Genomic DNA, 24,482 nt, shown 5'->3' on the forward strand with positions numbered 1-24,482 from the left:
ACAATAGCTGTAGTCGAGGAATAATGTTGTGAACAGCACTTTAAAGCATGTCCGGAGTTATGGTGAGGCATTGGCGTCGGATGTTGTCTTTCAGCTTACCTAGAGGTGTTGGTCGATCACGATACACTTGCGACGTCAGGTAACCCCAAAGCCAATAATCACACGGACTGAGAGGTATGGGGACCTGGGAGGCCTAGCATGACGAAAGTGGCGGCTCAGCACACGATCATCACCAAACGACGCGCGCAAGAGATCTTTCACGCGTCTAGCAATATGGGGTGGAGCACCATCCTGCATAAACATCGTACGTCCCAGCAGGTGTTTATCAGCCAGGCTGGGGATGATGCGATTCTGTAACATATCGGCGTACCTCTCACCCGTCACGGTAGCAGTTACAAAACCAGAATCACGCATTTCCTCGAAGAAAAAAGGCCCGATAACGGTAGATGTGATAAATCCAACCCATACCGTGACTTTCTCGTCGTGCAATAGAGTTTCCACGACAGTTCTAGGATTTTCGGTAGCCCAAATTCTGCAGCTGTGGGCGTTGACAGACCCTCGGAGCGTGAAATGAGCTTCGTCGGTCCACAACACGTTACTCAACCAATCGTCATCTTCTGCCATCTTTTGACACGCCCACACCGCAAATGCCCTCCCCTTCACTAAATCTCCAGGTAACAGGTCATGATGCCGATGGATTTTGTACGGACAGCATGGGAGGGTACGCCTAAGTGCCAACCAGACAGTAGTGTATGGAATGCCGGTGCGACGTGCTGTCTCAGCAGCATTACGCCTTGTGCTCGGTCGGCCACTTCGGCGTCTATCGTCTAAACAACCCGTGACTTCGTACTTCGAAATCATTCTCGCCACAGCTGCATTTGTCAGCGGACCTTTACCCGTTCGAATCCCCTTCCTATGCCGATGGGATCGTAACGTTGAACTACCACATTCCCCATTCTGATAATACAGCTTCACTAAAAGCGCCTTTTCAGGTAACGTCAACATGCTGCGACTGCTGGCGCATCTGATTCTCTCTCTCAATACAGCTCCTTTTATACACGATTGTCATGGACAGTCACTGACGTTTTGCTGTCCAGCGCCATCTCTCGGATATTTTGTGAACTTTTTTTTTTGGTTCTAATAAAACCCCATGTCATTCCAAGCATGTGTGTCAATTTTTACCTCTCTATCTACATTATTCCGTGGTTTATTAAGTTTTCAAATTTATAGTAGCTTTTTGATTACCCAGTATATATGGGGGAAATGATTATTATAATGAAATAAGAGAAATCAGAGCTCGCACGGAAAGATTTAAGTATTTGTTTTTTCCGCGCGTTTTTCTCTCGCTGTCCAGGGTTCGACACCTCTGTCCGACTCGCCAGCTGGTCAGCACAAGACACCATACGAAAGCACAAAACTGTTTTTTTTTGTATTTTATTTTGTTAGTGGATATTATTTACTGATGGGCAAATAAAATATAAAAGATACAGTTTTGCAGCCAAGCCTGTTTGCTATTTGCTACCACTGGTTGGTGTATTACACCACCATGGATTGGAAAAAATTCAAAGACGCCGTTCTCCCGTCTCCCGCTCCCCCAACCAGGCATGAAGCAGCATGTTTTTTTAGTTTCGCTATTTTGGCTTTGGGTTACAAGACCAATACAGCCAACAACGGTTATAAAGTGCCAAAGTAACATAATCGCAAAAAATGCAGTATAGCACAAAATTACGAAGTTAGCATATAAACACACCCTTTAAAGTAAAATAAATGCGCACTTAGGTAAACACCAGACAGCCGACAGCAGTGATGACAATGACATTGGAGCAGAACTACAAACAGCAATATACAGCAACATTATGACACACATACAAAGGCCCTTATAGAAAAAACAAAACATTAAAGGGTAAACACCGTACATCATACAGTAAGTACAACAATAACTGAAGAACAGAACTGCAAATAACATCATATAACAACGTGATAATTTTGCATACACACAGACGTACTTAAAATAAAAGAAAAACCCAAAATGACAGACACAATACAACCAATGGTAGCTACAAAAGTACCAGTAGAACAGTGACATAAAATGCACCAGAGATCAATAATGAAAATGTAATGTAAAAATAGAGGTCCGTAAGCAAATTAAAACACAAAATTACGCACCCGATTATGAATGGGGCTGATACCACTTGAAAAAGAAGACCTCGATAACTCGTAAATTAAATGTGGATGCCGATGGCTTTGGTTCAAATGGTTCAAATGGCTCTGAGCACTATGGGACTTAACTGCAGAGGTCATCAGTCCCCTAAAACTGAGAACTACTTAAACCTAACTAACCTAAGGACATCACACACATCCATGCCCGAGGCAGGATTCGAACCTGCGACCGTAGCGGTCGCGCAGTTCCAGACTGTAGCGCCTAGAACCGCTCGGCCACCGATGGCTTTCAGATACTCTGTTATATTTATCAAAACGGTGGAGTAAAACAGGAACATTGGTAGGAAGGGGAGTAACTTCTCGCAAGGTAGCTACCCCTATGCAAGCGATTACCAAGAAACAGCTGTAAAAAGACCAGTTGTGAGAGTCGTGAAACAAGATGTGCTGCGATTTACAGATTCATGGCGAAAATATTTGACGATCAGCATGTGAAATCTTTGTGGTTGAAGACGCAAAACCATAATTATACCGGTTTTATTACATTTCGTCTGTACACCTGTACGTTAACGAAAAAGTCGATCCAAAGTTAGGTGTCGTGCAATTATGTATGTACCTGTGGTCTAGGGGTAGTGTCTCTGATTATTTAGAACCCCGCCATCGCTTAAACAATCAGTATTGGCGGCCAAAGACTTCCGGATGGAAAGTCGCCTTCATTCTGCCAGCTACCGTGTCAAAGACGACGGAGGACTGGATAGAGGTTCAGAACACTATCCACTATCTTGCCCTTCTGGTGGAAACTGCCCATAGAGGCGGAAAAATCAGCAATGATCAACGGCATGAGAATGCAGAAGGCAATGGAAACCACTGCAATAAAGACGCGTAATGTGCAGCCACAGAACATGTGGCCTGTCATTGAAAAAGTTGCATGATGATCTCTCCATTGGTGAAAGGTTCCGGAATAGTACCCTATTCGGGTCTCCGGTAGGGGACTGCTAAGGTAGAGGAGAAAAAGGCTGAATAATCAACGAAAGGATAACGTTCTATGGATAGGTGACTGGAATGTCAGAACTCTGAACCTAGTGCAGAAACTAGAAAACCTGAAAAGGGAAATGCTAATCTCGATATAGTGGTGGTCAGGGCAGAGGTTCAGACAAGGATTTCTAGTCAGATGTAACTAACATCGACAGCAGCAAAAAATGGTACAAAGGGAGTAGGATTCGTTATGAATAGGAAAGAGTTTCAGATAGATTATATAATGGTATGACAGAGATTTAGGAACCAGGTTTTAAATTGTAAGACATTTCCAGGGGCAGATGTGGACTCTGACCACAATCTATTGGTTATGAACTGTAGATTAAAGCTGAAGAAACTGCAAAAAGGTGGGAATTTAAGCAGATGGGACCTGGATAAACTGAAAGAACCAGAGGTTGTTCAGAGTTTCAGGGAGAGCACAAGAGAACAATTGACAGGAATGGGGGAAAGAAATACGGTAGAAGAAGAATGGGTAGCTTTGAGGGATGAAGTAGTGAAGGCAGCAGAGGATCAAGTAGGTAAAAAGACGAGGGCTAGTAGAAATCCTTGGGTAACAGAAGAAATATTGAATTTAATTGATGAAAGGAGAAAATATAAAAATGCAGTAAATGAAGCAGGCAAAAAGGAATACAAACGTCTCAAAAATGAGATCGACAGGAAGTGCAAAATGGCTAAGCAGGGATGGCTAGAGGACAAATGTAAGGATGTAGAGGCTTACCTCACTAGGGGTAAGATAGATACTGCCTACAGGAAAATTAAAGAGACATTTGGAGATAAGAGAACCAATTGTATGAACATCAAGAGCTCAGATGGAAATCCAGTTCTAAACAAAGAAGGGAAAGCAGAAAGGTGGAAGGAGTATATAGAGGGTCTACACAACGGCGATGTACTTGAGGACAATATTATGGAAATGGAAGAGGATGTAAATGAAGATGAAATGGGAGATACGTTACTGCGTGAAGAGTTTGACAGAGCACTGAAAGACCTGAGTCGAAACAAGGCCCCCGGAGTAGACAACATTCCATTGAACTACTGACGGCCTTGGGAGAGCCAGTCCTGACAAAAATCTACCATCTGATGAGCAAGATGTATGAGACAGGCGAAATACCAAAAGACTTCAAGAAGAATATAATAATTCCAAACCCAAAGAAAGCAGGTGTTGACAGATGTGGAAATTACCGAACTATCAGTTTAATAAGTCACAGCTGCAAAATACTAACGCGAATTCTTTACAGACGAATGGAAAAACTAGTAGAAGCCGACCTCGGGGAAGATCAGTTTGGATTCCGTAGAAATGTTGGAACACGTGAGGCAATACTGACCCTACGACTTATCTTAGAAGCTAGATTAAGGAAGGGCAAATCTACGTTTCTAGCATTTGTAGACTTAGAGGAAGCTTTTGACAATGTTGACTGGAATACTCTCTTTCAAATTCTGAAGGTGGCAGGGGTAAAATACAGGTAGATAAAGGCTATTTACAATTTGTACAGAAACCAGATGGCAGTTATAAGAGTCGAGGGACATGAAAGGGAAGCATTGGTTGGGAAGGGAGTGAGACAGGGTTGTAGTCTCTCCCCGATGTTATTCAATCTGTATATTGAGCAAGCAGTGAAGGAAACAAAAGGAAAATTCGGAGTAGGTATTAAAATCCATGGACAAGAAATAAAAACTTTGAGGTTCGCCGATGACATTGTAATTCTGTCAGAGACAGCAAAGGACTTGGAAGAGCAGTTGAACGGAATGGATAGTGTCTTGAAAGGAGGATATAAGATGAACATCAACAGAAGCAAAACGAGGATAATGTAATGTAATCAAATTAAGTTGAGTGATGCTGAGGGAATTAGATTAGGAAATGAGACACTTAAAGTAGTAAAGGAGTTTTGCTATTTGGGGAGCAAAATAACTGATGATGGTCGAAGTAGAGAGGACACAAAATGTAGACTGGCAATGGCAAGAAAAGCGTTTCTGAAGAAGAGAAATTTGTTAACATCGAGCATATATTTAAGTGTCAGGAAGTCGTTTCTGAAAGTATTTGTATGGAGTATAGTCATGTATGGAAGTGAAACATGGACGATAAATAGTTTGGACAAGAAGAGAATAGAAGCTTTCTAAATGTGGTGCTACAGAAGAATGCTTAACATTTGATGGGTAGATCACATAACTAACGAGGAAGTATTGAATAGGATTGGGGAGAAGAGAAGTTTGTGGCACAACTTGACCAGAAGAAGGGATCGGTTGGTAGGACAAGTTCTGAGGCATCAAGGGATCACCAGTTTAGTATTGGAGGGCAGCTTGGAGGGTAAAAATCGTAGAGGGAGACCAAGAGATGAATACACTAAGCAGATTCAGAAGGATGTAGGTTGCAGTAGGTACTGGGAGATGAAGAAGCTTGCACAGGACAGAGTATCATGGAGAACTGCATCAAACCAGTCTCAGGACTGAAGAACACAACAACAACAACAGGAAAGTAGGGCAGAGAGTGTGTTACTCTGAACAGTTTAGTGATGGGGTTGATCGATAACGATGGTTCAGGTATACAAGCCGACGTCGCAAGCTGAAGATGAAGCAGTACGTAAGAAATCGTAGTCATGGGGGATTGGAATGCGATTGTATGGGGAAGGAGTTCAAGAAAGGCTACGAGTGGGCTTGGAATTAGCAATGAGAGAGAGGAAAGACTAATTGAGTTCCGCAATAAATTTAAGGCTAGTGACAGCGAATACTCTGATGAAGAATCACAAGAGGAGGAGGTATATTTGGAAAAGGCCGAGAGATACGGGGAGATTCCAGATAGATTACACCATGGTCAGACAGAGATTCCGAAATCAGAAACTGGGTTGTAAGGCGTGTCCAGTAGCAGATAGAGACTCACGTCACAATGTAGAAGTGATGAAAAGTAGGCTGAATTTTAAGAGGCTAGTCATGAAGAATCAATACGCAAAGAAGTGGGATACGAAAGTACTAAGGAATGACGAGATACGTTTCAAGTTCTCTAACGCTATAGATACAGCAATAAGGAATAGCGCAGTAGGCAGTACAGTTGAAGAGGAATGGACATCTCTAAAAAGGGCCATCACAGAAGTTGCGAAGGAAAACATAGCTACAAAGAAGGTAGCTGTGAAGAAACCATGGGTAACAGTAGAAATACTTCAGTTGATTGATGAAAGGAGGAAGTACAAACATGTTCCGGGAAAATCAGGAATACAGAAATACAAGTCGCTGAGGAATGAAATGAATAGGAAGTGCAGGGAAGCTAAGACGAAATGCCTGCAGGAAAAATGGGAGACATCGAAAAAGATATGATTGTCGGAAGGACAGACTCAGCATAGAGGAAAGTCAAAACAACCTTTGGTGACATTAAAAGCAACGGTTGTAACGTTAAGAGTGCAACGGGAATTCCACTGTTAAATGCAGAGGAGAGAGCATATAGGTGGAAAGAATACATTGAAAGCCTCTAAGAGGGTGAAGATTTGTCTGATGCGATAGAAGAAGAAACAGGAGTCGATTTAGAAGAGATAGGGGATCCAGTATTAGAATCGGAATTTAAAAGAGCTTTGGAGGACTTACGGTCAAATAAGGCAGAAGGGATAGATAACATTCCATCAGAATTTCTAAAATCATTGGGGGAAGTGGCAACAAAACGACTATTCACGTTGGTGTGTAGAATATACGAGTCTGGCGACATACCATCTGACTTTCGGAAAAGCATCATCCATACAATTCCGAAGACGGCAAGAGCTGAAAAGTGCGAGAATGATCGCACAATCACCTTAACAGCTCATGCATCGATGCTGCTTACAAGAATAATGTACAGAAGAATGGAAAAGAAAATTGAGAATGCGCTAGGTGACGATCAGTTTGGCTTTAGGAAAAGTAAAGGGACGAGAGAGGCAATTCTGACGTTACGGCTAATAATGGAAGCAAGGCTAAAGAAAAATCAAGACACTTTCATAGGATTTGTCGACCTGGAAAAAGCGTTCGACAATATAAAATGGTGCAAGCTGTTAGAGATTCTGAAAAAAGTTGTGGTAAGTTATAGGGAGAGACGGGTCATATACAATATGTACAACAACCAAGAGGGAATAATAAGAGTGGACGATCAAGAACGAAGTGCTCGTATTAAGAATGGTGTAAGACAAGGCTGTAGCCTTTCGCCCCTACTCTTCAATCTGTACATCGAGGAAGCAATGATGGAAATAAAAGAAAGGTTCAGGAGTGGAATTAAAATACAAGGTGAAAGGATATCAATGATACGATTCGCTGATGACATTGCTATCCTGAGTGAAAGTGAAGAAGAATTAAATGATCTGCTGAACGGAATGAACAGTCTAATGAGTACACAGTATGGTTTGAGAGTAAATCGGAGAAAGACAAAGGTAATGAGAAGTAGTAGAAATGAGAACAGCGAGAAACTTAACATCAGGATTGATGGTCACGAAGTCAATGAAGTTAATTAATTCTGCTACCTAGGCAGTAAAATAACCAATGACCGACGGATCAAGGATGACATTAAAAGCAGACTCGCTATGGCAAAAAAGGCATTTCTGGCCAAGAGAAGTCTACTAATATCAAATACCGGGCTTAATTTGAGGAAGAAATTTCTGAGGATGTACGTCTGGAGTACAGCATTGTATGGTAGTGAAACATGGACTGTGGGAAAACCGGAACAGAGGAGAATCGAGGCATTTGAGATGTGGTGCTATAGACGAATGTTGAAAATTAGGTGGACTGATAAGGTAAGGAATGAGGAGGTTCTACGCAGAATCGAAGAGGAAAGGAATATGTGGAAAACACTGATAAGGAGAAGGGACAGGATGATAGGACATCTGCTAAGACATAAGGGAATGACTTCCATGGTACTAGAGGGAGCTGTAGAGGGGAAAAACTGTAGAGGAAGACAGAGATTGGAATACGTCAAGCAAATAATTGAGGACGTAGGTTGCAAGTGCTACTCTGAGATGAAGAGGTTAGCACAGGGAAGGAATTCGTGGCGGGCCGCATCAAACCAGTCAGTAGACTGATGACCAAAAAAAAAAAAAAAATCTACAAGATTTTTGGAAACCTTAAGATCAAGTAAGTCAGAAGAGGTAGATAACATTCAATCAGAATTTCTAAAATCACTGGTGGAAGTGGCAACAAAACGACTACTCACGTTGGTGTGTAGAAATTATTACTCTGGCGACTTACCATCTGACTTTCGGAAAAGCATCATTCACACAATTACAAGACTGTAAGAGCTCACAAGTGCCAGAATTACCGCACAGTCAGCTTAACGTTTCACACATCCAAGTTGCTGACAAGAATACTACACAGAAGAATCGAATAGAAAACTGAGGATGTGTTAGAGGACAATCAGTTTGGCTTTAGGTAAAGGCACCAGAGAGGCAATTCTGATAATGGAAACAAGACTAAAGAAAAATCAAAACACGTTCGTAGAATTCGTCGACGTGGAAAAATCTTTCGATAATGTGAAATCGTGTAAGATGTTCCAAATTCTGAGGAAAGTAGGCGTAAGTTGTGGGAAGGGACGGGTAATGTGCAATATGTACCAGAGGCAAGAGGAAATAGTGGAAGACTAAGAACTAAGTGCTCGGATTAAAATGGTGTATGTTCAGTCTACAATGATGGAAATAAAAGAAAGATTCAGGACTAGAATTAAAATTAAAGGTGAAAGGGTATCGGTGATAAGGTTATTATCCTGATGAAAGTGATCAAAAATTACTTGATCTGCTGAATGGAGTGAACACACTAATGAGTACAAAATATGGGCCGGCCGCGGTGGCCGAGCGGTTCTAGGCGCTTCAGTCTGGAACCGCGCGACTGCTACGGTCGCAGGTTCGAATCCTGCCTCGGGCATAGATGTGTGTGATGTCCTTAGGTTAGTTAGGGTTAAGTAGTTCTAAGTCTAGGGGACTGTTGACCTCAGATGTTAAGTCCCATAGTTCTCAGAGCCATTTTTGAACAAAATATGGACTGAGGGTAAAACGAAGAAAGACGAAAGTAATGAGAAGTAGCGGAAATAACAACACCGACAAACTTAACCTCAGGATTGATGATCACAAATTAGATGAATTTAAAGAGTTATGTTACCTAGGCAGCAAAATATCCAATGACGGACGGAGCACGGAGGACATCAAAAGCAGACCATCACAGGCGAAAAGGACGTTCCTGCCCAAGAGACGTCTACTAATATCAAACACAGGCTTTAATTCGAGGAATAAATTTCTTGGAATGTACGTCTGGAGCACAGCATTGTATGCTAGTGAAACATGGACTGTGGGAAAACCGCAACAGAAGAGAATCGAAGCATGTGAGATGTGTTGCTATAGAAGAATGTTGAAAATTAGGTGGGCTGATAAGGTGAGGAAGAGGAGGTTCTGCACAGAATCGGAAAGGAATACGTGGAAAACACTGATAAGTAGAAGGGATGATAGTACATCTCTTAAGACATGAGGGAATGACTTACATGGTACTAGAGGGAGCTGTAGAAGGCAAAAACTGTAGAGGAAGGCAGAGATTGGAATACATCCAGCAAATAATGAAGGACATAGATTGCAAGTGTTACTATAAGACAAAGAGACTGGCACAGGAGAGGAATTCATGGCGGGCCGCATCAAACCAGCCACAAGAATTATGACTCAAAAAAAGGAATTAGGTATCTTCAGTTTTATATATGGATACCGCTTGCAACACGTGTAGCGAACAGAGTTAGCAGTAACTAAATAGTAAACTGGAACGTCGTGCTTGATGCGGAAAATTTGCCACAATAAGAACATATGTTTAGTAAGCGAAAATTGTTTTTCTTTCATCAATCTGTGGTGCTGTAAGCAAGAAAAACTTTATAAAAGCTTTAAAATTGCGTTTGAAGTTTGCTGGAAGACAGCAACTGTATGAAAAGGACCAGGTAATTTGCTATCCGTGAGTTATATTGGCCCAACACATATAGATAGCTTCTAATTAATACTTGACTTACTGTCTTAAGCCATTCCTCTTAATGAGTAGGTTATTACAGCGTTTTAAATTTTTAAATTCTGATAATAACTATATGAAGTACCGAAATTCAAATTCTTATGCCATTGTGATCAGTTAGATAGGCAATTTGCAACTAGAACTGGCTGACGGTTGAAGCCGTTTAGTAATAGATAGTACCTCTGAGCAAGTTAAGAATCATTAATTTTGAATAGAATCAGAGCTACGTTAATTTAAGAAACCGTAGAAATTTTCCAATTTGCGAAACAGTTCCCATGTTATCACGTCAAAGGTCGAAAACCATTGAACTCACTGCGACGTAGTTTTTTTGCCTTTATTATGGATCTCCTGCACTCGGCATTGCTCTGCTTTTCTTACGCACAAACCGTTCCACGAATATACAACTTAAATCCGCTAACGAAGTAACGACAGGCTGTCAAAACGAAGCGTCGCGAGAAAATATCGAAGAGGGTTTCACCATGACGGTGCCCCATCCCATTCAGCACACGATACTATCATACTACCACATCTTTAGGCTATCAGATTTTGAATCGCCCCCTTCGTGCTCTCCTAACGTATTCTTACAACCACTGACTTGTTCTTCATTCCACAGATGAAGAGAGCACTTCTCGTTAGGCTTTTCCAGAATGACAAGGAGGTAATTTTCGAGGTGGTAAGTTTGCTGAAGAGCCAAAATGCAGACTTCTAGAAGAAATGCCTCTGACAAGTCACCATCGTTGTGTGGAATGTATCGCATTGATGGGTGACTGTGTAGCGAAGATTGATGGTAGCAACTTGCTTTTTGTAAGCTGATGACTGGAACTTTGTGACTAACCCTCGTATAAAACTGGTAGCTTGTGTGACATCTGTGACAGTTTCGTTCGACAAATGATTTAAAATAGTTCTATAAGAAATACTCATAAATAAATGTTGTCTTTTTTTTGTCATCAGTCTACTGACTGGTTTGATGCGGCCCGCCACGAATTCCTTCCCTGTGCTAACCTCTTCATCTCAGAGTAGCACTTGCAACCTATGTCTTCAATTATTTGCTTGACGTATTCCAATCTCTGTCTTCCTCTACAGTTTTTGCCCTCTACAGCCCCCTCTAGTACCATGGAAGTTATTCCCTCATGTCTTAGCAGATGTCCTATCATCCAGTCCCTTCTCCTTATCAGTGTTTTCCACATATTCCTTTCCTCTCCGATTCTGCGTAGAACCTCCTCATTCCTTACCTTATCAGTCCACCTAATTTTAAACATTCGTCTATAGCACCACATCTCAAATGCTTCGATTCTCTTCTGTTCCGGTTTTCCCGAAGTCCATGTTTCACAACCATACAATGCTGTACTCCAGACGTACATACTCAGAAATTTCTTCCTCAAATTAAGGCCGGTATTTGATATTAGTAGACTTCTCTTGGTCAGAAATGCCTTTTTTGCCATAGCGAGTCTGCTTTTGATGTCCTCCTTGCTCCGTCCGTCATTGGTTATTTTACTGCCTAGGTAGCAGAATTCCTTAACTTCATTGACTTCGCGACCATAAATCCTGACGCTAAGTTTCTCGCTGTTCTCATTTCTGCTACTTCTCATTACCTTCGTCTTTCTCCGATTTACTCTCAAACCATACTGTGTACTCATTAGACTGTTCATTCCGTTCAGCAGATCATTTAGTTCTTCTTCACTTTCACTCAGGTTCAAAAATGGTTCAAATGGCTCTGAGCACTATGGGACTTAACTTCTATGGTCATCAGTCCCCTAGAACTTAGAACTACTTAAACCTAACTAACCTAAGGACATCACACACATCCATGTCCGAGGCAGGATTCGAACCTGCGACCGTAGCAGCCCCGCGGTTCACTCAGGATAGCAATGTCATCAGCGAATCGTATCATTGATACCCTTTCACCTTGTATTTTAATTCCACTCCTGAACTTTTCTTTTATTTCCATCATTGCTTCCTCGATGTACAGATTGAAGAGTAGGGGCGAAAGGCTACAGCCTTGTCTTACACCATTCTTAATACGAGCACTTCGTTCTTGATCGTCCACTCTTATTATTCCCTCTTGGTTGTTGTACATATTGTGTATGACCAGTCTCTCCCTACAGCTTACCCCTACTTTTTTCAGAATCTCGAACAGCTTGCACCATTTTATATTGTCGGACGCTTTTTCCAGGTCGACAAATCCTATGAAAGTGTCTTGATTTTTCTTTAGCCTTGCTTCCATTATTAGCCGTAACGTCAGAATTGCCTCTCTCGTCCCTTTACTTTTCCTAAAGCCAAACTGATCTGTTGTCTATAGTGTATTAATGCTGTCATGGCTGCTAGGAAAAGAACGAAATTCTATTAGGCGTAATGTCACATAACTTGTATGGAAGACAGCAGGAACCGAGATTTCTGGGCCAGACCTTCCTGCGATACAAGTAATATTAACAGTTAGCCGAGAAAGTTGCTGTGCTGTAACTGCTGGCGAGAACAACCCCAGGGTAGCCTCCAAGCGCCACGCTGACTATAACCAACAGAATCAAAACATTTGAGTCAGTCAGAATGTTGTGACAAAATTTCAGTCCTTAGGAAGATCATTCGGAATAGCGAAAAGCGATGCTACGAGAGAAAGCCATGAAAAATCAGTATGTAAGTGGCCAGCACAGAGAACCAAGTGGGTCGGAAGTAGTTATTACCTGGAGGCGGCCGCAGCTAGTAGTCATTGGGAGCGGTGACAGAGCTGAACCTCGAAGTCGGTATAGAGTAATATTTTGATGCTTCTGCAACAAAGGATGCAAGAAGACTATGCACAATCAGGGAGAACATCTGAGTTTCTCACAAGTAACCAGAAACACTCACTACCTCCAATTTTTTTGCGTTTTAAAAAACAAGCACTATGCAGTTTGTTCTAGTAACAACGAGTAGTCTTCGCTATTGTCTGTCAGTCAGAACGTACGAAGTACGAGCGCAGTCTCGCACTTACCACCAATTGTGAATAGGGTTTCTGACAGCGCATAGTTGGAATTACAGGGGATAGGCAAAATAATGTGAACCCCTGTACTTACTTGGAAGTGGTTTGTTTGTAAGTGGTTGGACCCCCATTTGCCCGTAATTCTTCTTGGAATACTAGCATATAATGATTGTATAGTCTCCAGTGGAATGTTGTGCCACTCTTCGATCAGAACCTCTTCTAACTCCTCGACTGACAAGGGAGGCGGAAATCTGCTCCGGAGTCTGCGCTCCAATACCGCCGACAAGGGTTCCATGACGTTCAAGTCCGGGGACTGTGCTGGGCAGGGGAGACGCTGCAGGTCAGCTGCATGCTCCTCGTAGCACGATTATACTGTCATGGCTGTGTGAATGGGTGCATTATCGTCCTGAAATATGGCATCATTGTTGGGGAACAGCCTTTGAACCATGGGGTGCACCTGGTCACCTAAATTGTTCACATAATCGTTGGCTGTAACGCGGTCTTTGAGAGTAATGATGGGACCGCAGAATACCATGATATGGCTGCCCACACCATAACACTTCCACCTCCATGCTTAACCGTTGGAAGCAATCTGGATAGTAGGATTCTTTTGGCGTTCTCCAGAGTAAACCCGGCCCGATGTTGGAAACAACGAAAACGTTGACTCGTTGGCCCATGTGACATGTTTGCACTGATCAGCCATCCATATTTATGCTCCTTACATCACGTTTTACGCTTCTTTGCGTTGGTTGTCGTCATGAATGGTTTTCGTATAGCAGCTCGTCCATGAATATTCGCTATATGAAGTTCTGCGCGAACAGTGTCGATAGATACGGGGTCTCGAAAGTGGTTATTGAACTGTTCAGTCAGTTTAGCCGCCGCAATTTTGTGTGGTTTTGACACAATTCGTGTTAGCGGACGACGAACTCTGTCATTTAGTTTTGAGTTGTGCCCACTATTACGTTTACACGATGAGTCTTCCCACGTTTTGTGAAGGGTGTCATGACTGTTGAAACAGTTGCTCTTGAAACATTCCCTAAGTAGTCTGTCTTGGTTACTGATGCTCGTCTTTCACTGCACGTCGATCTCGGCCTGTGAATGCAAGTGAGGAGTGTGCACTACTCGCAAACAACCTGTACTGATGCCTAGTCCGTACTGAACACGCACAGTTCAGCGCGATACGTGGCTTACCTGGGTTGTTGACCGTCAAACACAACCATCCCATTACTACCACTGTTCACATTATTTTGCCTATCCCCTGTAGTAATGGTTCACATTTTCTGTCTGTCAGAATATAAGGAAGAGCAAATGCTGCCTGTGGTTAAAGTATTTGATTGTGATTCGTCAGAGCGAGTTGTAAGTCTGGAGGTGCTGAAAACATGTAGAGTGGTATGGTGTACTCAGTTATTTGCGAAGATATACAGTCACTGTGAGACACCTCTCCGAATAAGGCTGAGCTACTGGGAAAGTAAATTGGTTCTGAATTGAATCCATAAGTGTTGGCACCCTTATTCAGTCGTGATGAATGACATCTCCTCTCTGTTGCTGAATCGCCTGTGCTAAACAACCTGGGAGACTTTCTCCCTCTTACTCCGTTAAAAATGACGGAATAGAACTCATCTCACATTGTCGTCAACGTCCCACTCCCATTACGCAGGCCACATCTTCACCCAAGCTGGTGATAGGACCTATATCGGGACGCGACAATATGTACAATGTGTTAACTGTTATATATATATATATATATATATATATATATATATATATATATATATATATATAAATGAATGTATGTATGTTTGTCTACTATACGCTCACAAACCATTCATCCGATTGCAATGAAACTTTGTTGAGTTGTTCTCTGAAAGCCCGAAAAGAGTAATGGATAATGTTTCAACAATTAGGTCACTACAGCATGCGTAGCGCAATTGATTAGGTAAAGGCTTGTCATGCACCAGACCCGCGTTCGAGTCCCACTGCTTGCAATTTTTTTCATTTATTTCATTCCCCGCAATGTTAAACTATTAATTATAAAATTTAAATATACTTAAACAGGTCATGAAGTATAACGCAACTGTCAATCTATATATAAAAATGAATGTGCGTATGTCTGCCCTCTGTGCGTTCCCAAACCATTCATCCGATTGCGATGAAATTTTGGTGATTTGTTCTCCGTACGCCCACGAAGGTTCCTAGCCGGAAAAAAAGAGAAATAAGACACATTATTGAGGAGATATGACGTCATAAACAATGAGATGCCACCGTGGGAAAATACCCAGATTTACGCATCCACTATTTGAGAATTAGAGCACTTAGCGACTAGCAACAAACGTTAGATACAATTTCAAACCTTCACGAAAGTTTTTCTCGCTGAAACCCCCCACAAAATAATGAAAGGAAAAAAGGTTGTCGCTTACTACATTTTCTCAGTACATACTGTAAACCTGCCGCAGTAGGCATCACGTTTTAATGTATTATTTCGTTACTATTAACTGTAATCGCAACATATTTCGCATACAGTATCCACATATGTCAGTAAATGCTCCGGCAAATTTATGTCTCTTTACGACATATAATTCAGGAGATATGACGTGGTAAACATCGAGGTGCGTGAAAAAGCGCCGCGTCAGGCATCACGTTTTGTTCTATTATTTCTTCACTACTAACACTATTCGCAACACGTTTCGCAAACGGGTTAAAAAAAAGTATATAAAACCACGGGCGTATTCCTAAAAAAAACTCCTGAGATGAGCCAGCAACCGCCTCTTCACTCATTTTGATAATGTGTAGCACAACTGTACAATAAAAACACGCAGAACAGTACAGCGCAAAACAACAACGAAGCAGACTTCAGTGGCTACCTTGTACAACACAGTCAGCTACGTAATGTTGGCAGCAGTCGAAACTGCGTGCCTATCGAAGCCTCCCGACGTTTTCCGACTTCTACCGATTCAGGACTAGCGAGAGGTCTGCCATCTAAAAGTTTACACACTGTACATCGATATCAGCAGTACAAATGCTTGGAGAAAGTACTGAAGTAAAGAAATGGAATTAAAACAACTAACACGGCGAATAGTTTGCAACTGCGACGGATATACTTGTGCCTATTGTCCATTTGTCAACTTTCTAGATCCTAAGTTCCTTACCTGAAAATGTGCGATAGAGAAAACACTATGACCTGTTTTATTTTTGCATCTACATCCTAAGTGTTTTCCCTTCTGCGCAATAGAAGAAGGGGCGTGTTATGGTCATAAGCTGATTCGGGCAGTTTTATAAAAATATATTTTCTATCAAGCAATCTTTGTCTTGCAAAACTCTCTGTGTGAAAGGTTAGACGTTGCGGCCAATTACTTTGCTCCATTCTGGCAGCTACGAAGGTCGCTCATTCTTGGCGGTGGTTACCTGCCGTGTACCGATCACTCAGTCAGCGCTGCCAAAATAGCTGCGATTACCCAACAGCCAAGCTGATCGAGTCAATGCTCTGCCAGCCACGTTAGTATTTTCAACCAAGATGTCTTGTCATAGGCACCAGCCACTTTGTTAGAAGCCCTGCCTCCTTCAAGCGTCCGTGTGGTCAAGTAACAGTAGGATGTCAACTTACCTTACCTGACATTGGCTGCCAGGGTCATACCACGGCGCCGCGAGTTTTTAAGGAATTACACACCTTGGTTACTCTGACGCAGCGAATATCTACCAATTATCTACAGTTATTATCTGCGGCTTTCGTCTGGGCGTCTTCGTTTTCACCTTAATTTGGCGATCTGCCATACACCTGTATCAACACAACCTTCCACCCATCCACACACACACACACACACACAACCTTCCATCCCCCACCCCCCGTACACACACAATTAAAATTCATCCTTCTATCAAGATCAAATTTCTTCTCCCGCACAACATTTCTCCTTTTCAGAAACAACAGCCTTTTTCTCATAGTTTTAGTACCCATTCCAGTCGTCCTCCCAACACCCTTATTTTCCTACCATTTTTCTGCCTCATTTTCGCCATTATATCCCACGTATGGATGATCCACTAGCAGTTCGCAGCTCATCGATGTCCGTACATGCTCACAAATTCCGATCTTGTTCCCGATGCATCAACAGAGTACTTCGACACTATCAACAGGGCTTGGATATACAAAATCTTTCAAACATCCCCACACGAAGAACCCAACGGGTTCTGATCGGGGTACTTGGGAGGCCATGGTATTGGCGAGCCACGACCCATATACTTTTTCTCGAAACGCCATTTATCAGTACAGTTTATCACTATAATTTACGCCTCACTTGCTGTGTTTCGAAATGAACGTAGCCTTACACTTAAAAATATGTTAAAACTGGCATGGGCTGCTCTTGTGTGTACGCCGTATGAGGCAAATCATCGGTTTCCGGACCTATGTTTATTAGGATTATTTATTTGTTTCATTGTCCTCTAGTCGCCCCTTTCCTTTATACCTGTATATACTTGGTGACTGTTGAGTATACCGCAGTTCACAAGGACCTCAGCACACTTACTACGTTTCAATGTCTCCCTGAAAATACATTTTGGTATTCCGCCTTCTGAGCAAGAATCAAGTGTCCTAATGGCTCCTCTGCTTCACCCTCCCCAACGTTTTGAGTTAGAAGGGCGTCCAGAAGTGCTTTTTTTCTCCTATCAGTGACACGTTTAGGGAGTCCCATTTGTACGTGATTTATACGAGGTATATTCGGAAACTAAGTTCCGATCGGTCAAGAAATGGAAACCACTGTGAAAATCTAATAAAGCTTTGCACATACGTGTTCGACAGTGTACCTGCCTGTCGGTTACATCACTTCGCTCTTCTCAGTTCTGAGCGCATGGTGAGCACATAAAGATTCGTAGAAAATAGTGTTTCCCGGCAAGTATGAGGTCCTGGTGAGAGATTTCGCCTGATGTTATGCAGTCCACATTACAGAACTCTCATACGGTTCCTACTTGGTGACAATTCTCGGTCGCAATCTTCAGGGTGAATGAAAATGCTCCTGCAGCGTTTTCGATGGGAAGTGTTTGATCACAGCCCGTAATTGTCTCCCTCTGTGTTTCATCTCTGCTCACATTAACTACTGGCTATGAAGACAACGAGTTATAAATGAGCGTACAGAATTGGTGGTAAGCACAGGCGGCTGCCTTCTATGACGAGGGTATTGGAAAGTTGATTCGACGCCACGACAAATGTCTAAGTCGGAGTGGTGACTATGTAGAGCAGTGGCTGGAAGCTGTAGCTAACTGTTGCAGATAAAATACTTCTGATTTTCAAAGTGGTTTCCATTTCGCGATCAATCGTAACTTACTTTTCGAATAACGCTAGTAACAATACACTACAGACTGCTTGGGTGTCAAGCCACAACGACGAAAGTCTAGGTTGTAGTTCCAAATTTATTCCAACACGCTTTTGAGAAACAACATGACTTTAATCTCTGTCAAACCTCATTGTATACAAAGAAAACGTAGTTGGACTGAGGTTCGCTTTTTATAGTAGCCTGCAGCTACGTCCACAAATGACTATATACATGAGTTCCCATATCTGAGAAGATAACTGTATATCACACGCAAACCTGTCTTCGAGTAAAGGATATCTTCATTTGCTTTTACAAAGACAGCATTCCATAAAGCAGTGCTGTCAAGGAGGCGGGAGCCTGTAAAATTCTTTGCAGCCTTGATCGCAGAGCTGGGTGACATGCAGGCGCTAGGACTTGCGATGCCTAGTTGTCATGCATTCTGCGTATTCACTTGCGCAGTGTATCCATTTTATGGGGTCTCTTGTGTCTCCTTGGCAGTGGTAAGTTTGAGGTAAACAGTGTGCATGCCTTCCGAAGGTTGTCATGTATGTTTAACGTAGAGGAACGTCTGCTGTGACAGGTGTCACAGTACGACTTTTCTGTAGCGACAAGCCTGCTAATAGGTTGACCGAATGATGGTTCTGTTAGCAGAAAACCAGTTTACAGGAAAAATAAATACTGGGTGAACATTCGCCGTTTGTGTTACTCGTCTTTGAACTAGGTGCGAGAGTGTGACGTCGATGTCGCAGGACTGACAGCTGACAGTTCTCTGAAGTTGACTTACCGGCGCCCAGTCAGAGGCAATAATCGTTGTCTTTGTGCGTGAGAGAAGGAGAGAGAGAACGAAGACAGATAAACAGAGGGAGAGAAAGAGACGTCATGTTTACGTCAATAGCGCTCAAGGGTACATTTCCAGACCAGGCAGAGCGGTGAAAAGTTTCAGTCTGAAAAACCACTCGAACATTGCTTCCCACACTTAGTGGGACGTAGACAGCTTTAAAACAAATAAAAAAATTGTGATGTTATACATTTACGTACAAATCTCTGTAATATTGAAAAGGAAAGGTACAGATTAGCTGCAATAAGTTTAATATTCTTCACAACACTTGTTTCGGCTTTACTGCCATTCTGAAGTAACCTGCGAATATAATGTTGGTGGGACTATCTAAACATATCGTGGATGCCTACGTGATTAATTATACAGTTATTCATTGGTACTTACGTATGATTTGATCTTACGTCAATATTGCACCTATTGTAAACTGCCATTGTCTAATTCGTAGTAATTATCTGACATGCTTTAATTGTAAACGTATGGAATACTTTTGACACTTATTTGATAGTTCATTTACTGTAACGTACAATTTGGCATTTATTTGACACTTCGTTTACTATGATGCTATATGTTTACAATGCATAGTTAACTAAGCAACGATAATGTTAAATTTCTCTGCCTGGACTTTGCTGGGAATTATACCTTTGGTCTCAGTTTGCTTTGTTGTCCGTATGTACTGTCCCTTTTAGAGTTCTAGTATGTTAATAAAGTTTTCAAGACAATATTTATGTTTAATGTCTGTGCGGTCGTTTAGCATTTCCTGAGGATAGTCTCTCGTATGTACATAAATAGCCAGTACTTCAAATATGTTCTTAGCGCGGCCTTTCGTTATTCGTCTAGTATTTGTAATGCAATTTCGATATTCTCGGCTGAGTAGTGTTGGTTTTTTAGATGTAAAAGGAAGCTAGATTGATTTTCGTCGCTTTGTGTACTGTAGTCTTTGAAACTAACTCTAAAATTTCGTCCTGAGCCGATATAGAAATTATTGCAATCATCAAAAATGATTTTCTATATTCCTGTATTAGTATATTCTGAGGTTTTGGTCTTACCTGAATGCAATGTTGTTACGAGATTGTTATCAATACGGAAAATTGAAACTGCATTACAAATGCTACACAGATTATCGAAAGCACTCACTATCAATACATTTGAGGAACTCGATGTACGAGAGATTGTCCTTGCGAAATACTAAACAAAGATACAAACTTTAAACATCAATATTATCTGGAAAACTTTATTGTCATAGAACACGAAAAGGAATAGTACTTGCTGTTGTGATCTTCAGTCCTGAGACTGGTTTAATGCAGCTCCCCATGCTACTCTATCCTGTGCAGTCTTCTTCATCTCGCAGTACCTACTGCAACCTACATCCTTCTGAATCTGTTTAGTGTATTCATCTCTTGGTCTTCCTCTACGATTTTTACCCTCCACGCTGCCCTCCAATACTTCATTGGTGATCCCTCGATGCCTCAGAACATGTCCTACCAACAGATCCCTTCTTCTAGTCAAGTTGTGCCACAAATTTCTCTTCTCCCCAATTATATTCAGTACCTCCTCATTAGTTATGTGATCTACCCATCTAATCTTCAGCATTCTTCTGTAGCACCACATCTCGAAAGCTTCTATTCTCTTCTTGTCCAAACTATTTATCGTCCATGTTTCACTTCCATACATGGCTACACTCCATACAAATACTTTCAGAAACGACTTCCTGACACTTAAATCAATACTCGATGTTAACAAATTTCTCTTCGTCAGAAACACTTTCCTTGCCATTGCCAGTCTACATTTTATATCCTCTCTACTTCGCCCATCATCAGTTATATTGCTTCCCAAATAGCAAAACTCCTTTACTACTTTAAGTGTCTCATTTCGGAATCTAATTCCCTCAGCATCACCCGACTTAATTCGACTACATTCCATTATCCTTGTTTTGCTTTGGTCGATGTTCATTTCGTTCACTGCTCGTCTGATTCCTTTGCTGTCTCTGATTGAGTTACAATGTCATCGGCGAACCTCAATACTTTTATTTCTTCTCCGTGGATTTTAATTACTACTCCGAATTTTTCTTTTGTTTCCATTACTGCTTCCTCAATATACAGATTGAATAACATCGGGGATAAGCTACAATCATGTCTCACTCCCTTCCCAACCACTGCTTCTCTTTCATGCCCCTCGACTCTTATAACTGCCATCTGACTTCTGTACAAATTGTAAACAGCCTTTCGCACCCTGTATTTTACCCCTGCCACCTTTAGAATTTGAAAGAGAGTACTCCAATCAACATTGTCGAAAGCTTTCTCTAAGTCTACAAATGCTAGAAACGTAGGTTTGCCGAATAGTACTTATGAACAACAAAACATACTGAGACCAAAGATATAATTCACAGCGAAATCCTGGCAGTGAAACGTAATTTTGTCGGTGCTTAGCTAATTCTGCTTTGTAAACATATAGCTTCATAGTAACCGAAATGTAAAAAAAAAAAACGTAGGATCGTACTTTAAAGTAAACGAACTATCAAATAAATGTCAAAATGTATTCCATGCGTTTATAATTATTATATACCACATAATCACTACGATTTAGACAATGACAGTTTACTAATGATGCAATACGGACGTCAAATCAGAGTAGACGTAAGTACCAATATATAATTACTCATATAGGCAACCACCATATGCGTAAACAGTATTATCAAAGTTCCATTCGCAGGTTACTTGAGAATGCCGATGAAGCAGAAGCAGCTGTCGTGAAGAATATTTAACTCATTGCAGGTAGTCTGGACCCTTCCTTTTAATTATGTCATATTATGACTTGTACTAAGCTGCGGGCCCAGTCCATTGAAAAAAAAAAAGCTCTGTAATATTGTCTACTTTGCACGTTGCCATGAGTGGAAACTCATTAGCTATTGAATCACATACAATCACAGACAGCTATTTTAATCAACGCCCATCGGTATTAGGTGAACTTACGGTGCTTGCAAAGTAATTGCAGAGTAGCTGAATATGCACTGTAAGAAGCAGCACAACAAAAATTGATATTTGAGCTTACATAAGTAGTTATAAAACTGTCTTCTACAGCGTAGCACGCTAGCTTGCATGACCAGCAGTTGATTTGGACCCATATGGGAGTCGCGAGGCGGATTAACCATAGTTGGTATGGCACACTGGCCGGCCTGAATATTCTTTCACGGAGGTTTTCCTCGTTCATTTAGGCAAATGCTGGGCTGATCCCAATCTCCACGTGCGAAAATACAACACACAACGGTTAAAATACAATGACACACAAAACTAAATTTACGCGACTCAGATGGCGCGCAGAATTTCCTTGTCACGTGTAAGCTGACGTCTGTGGCGACAGGAAAGCCGTCCTGTCACAGCCAGTACTAATATTATAAATGCGAAAGTAACTGTGTGTTACGTTTTCACGACTAATCCGCTGAACCGGTTTCGATAAAATGTGGCATGGAAAGAGCTTGAACGCTGAGGAACGGCATAGGCTACTTTAGAAAATACGTAATACAATATATTTATATTGATTTGAAAAATATTGCACAAATTCGGGAAAAATGTTTACTGTTTGAAAAAACAGTTTGCCCTTTGACATTGTCATACTTCTGAAAATGCTTTTATTGGTTGATATGTTCCACGTAATACCATTCAAGGTAATGAATACAATGCTTATACAGTTCTCAGCGTGTTTAATCCATACTTCCATATTACTACCGTAGCGTTAAAGGCAAAACTAAATCTGTTGGTTATGTTTTCACGACTAAACCGCTCAAGCGATTTTCATGAAAGTTAGTATGGAGATAGCTTGACCAGAACAAAGGCAACTGTAGAAAGTAAAAAAGAAAAGAAGGCCAGGTAGAGTAGGGCTCGCGCACTGAAGGTCAGATACATACTTCATTACGTCCATCTATCCTGGGAATCGAGCTTTTGACGATCTTTGCTGTTATCGACATTGATACTGACGAGGTATCGGCCGGGATTTCTGACACTTTCGAGAATGTTTTAATTTTTAAGTTTCAAGCCGGGTAACAAATGACAAAAGAATTTTTTGTGTGATGTAATTACAAATTAACTATTTTCGAACTTTTTTCCTTTAGTTGTAGCGTGAAACCTTGTTTCTGCCAAATTACACGATTCCAGGTCATCAGGAGGTACCCTATCGGTTTTAATGGGTGAGTTTGCGAGTATCGAAAAAACGTGCCATAAATATTCATATATTCTGATGGAATTGCCTTAGAAGCTTAGCTTTTTTTTTACATCGTCAAGCGACCATAGGCAGTACGTGACCTACATTTCAACTTAATACCCAGCCGTTCCTGAGAAAAACGGGTCCTAACAGGCGGATGGGAAGACAGACAGTCGGATTACAAACGACAATTTTTTTTGTATGAAGTAATTACAGATTAACAGTTTTTGGATTTTTTAATTTACTTCTATTTTGTTATCTTGAATCTTGTCAAATTTCATTATTGTAGGCCAAACGGATGTATGCTTTAGGTTTTGGTGATTGAGTTTACGAGTATCAAAATATTAACATAAATGGCCATATCTTTTGATTCTCCTGTGGCGTAATTACAGATTAACAATTTTCGAATTTTCTCCTTCTGTTGTACTGTGAAACATTGCTTCTTGCCAAATGTAATGATTCAACGGGAAGTAGACTATAGGTTTTGATGACAGTGTGTGAGTATCAAAATATTAACACCAGTGGCCATATCTTTTGACAGCGACAGTTTAGTAGCTTCAAGTTTTTACATCGCCAAGTGTCTCAGACTTTAGTATGTGCCATAAACTTAAACTTCATACGTCTACCCATTCCTGAGAAAGAGCTTTTAACAGTCGGAGTGACAGACAACAAATTGCTCCTATAAGAGCTCCGTTTCGACTGACTGAGGTACATAACCGTAAAACCCAAAACATTGTTTCCTAAGAGGGTGAAGCAGGGAATAAAATAACTTTTTTTCACACCAGTTAACACAGATCATGTTAAAAAATTATTAAATTTGTTGCATAATGTATGCATTTTTAATGAATAACTACTTCAATAGTACGATGCGTAGATGCACACTCCTGCCCATTACCCTTCACATACACTGCCTGTCAGTTACATTTCACATGCCACGTCGTCATAAGGCACATCGTGAGCAATGTTTGCCCTTACTGGCAGACACGTGACGGCAGCTTATGTTATCGTACGTACAGTAGTTTACTTATTCTCCATCGCT

General features: G+C 41.3%; 1 protein-coding gene across 1 annotated transcript in view; it reads left to right on the forward strand.

Moving 5' to 3' along the window:
* Positions 1-24,482, forward strand: part of LOC126455765 (uncharacterized) — a 198,524-nt gene that overhangs the window by 53,462 nt on the left and 120,580 nt on the right. The gene's annotated exons all lie outside the window — the stretch shown is intronic.

Source organism: Schistocerca serialis, chromosome 2, assembly GCF_023864345.2.
Source record: "Schistocerca serialis cubense isolate TAMUIC-IGC-003099 chromosome 2, iqSchSeri2.2, whole genome shotgun sequence".
Lineage (NCBI taxonomy): Eukaryota > Metazoa > Arthropoda > Insecta > Orthoptera > Acrididae > Schistocerca > Schistocerca serialis.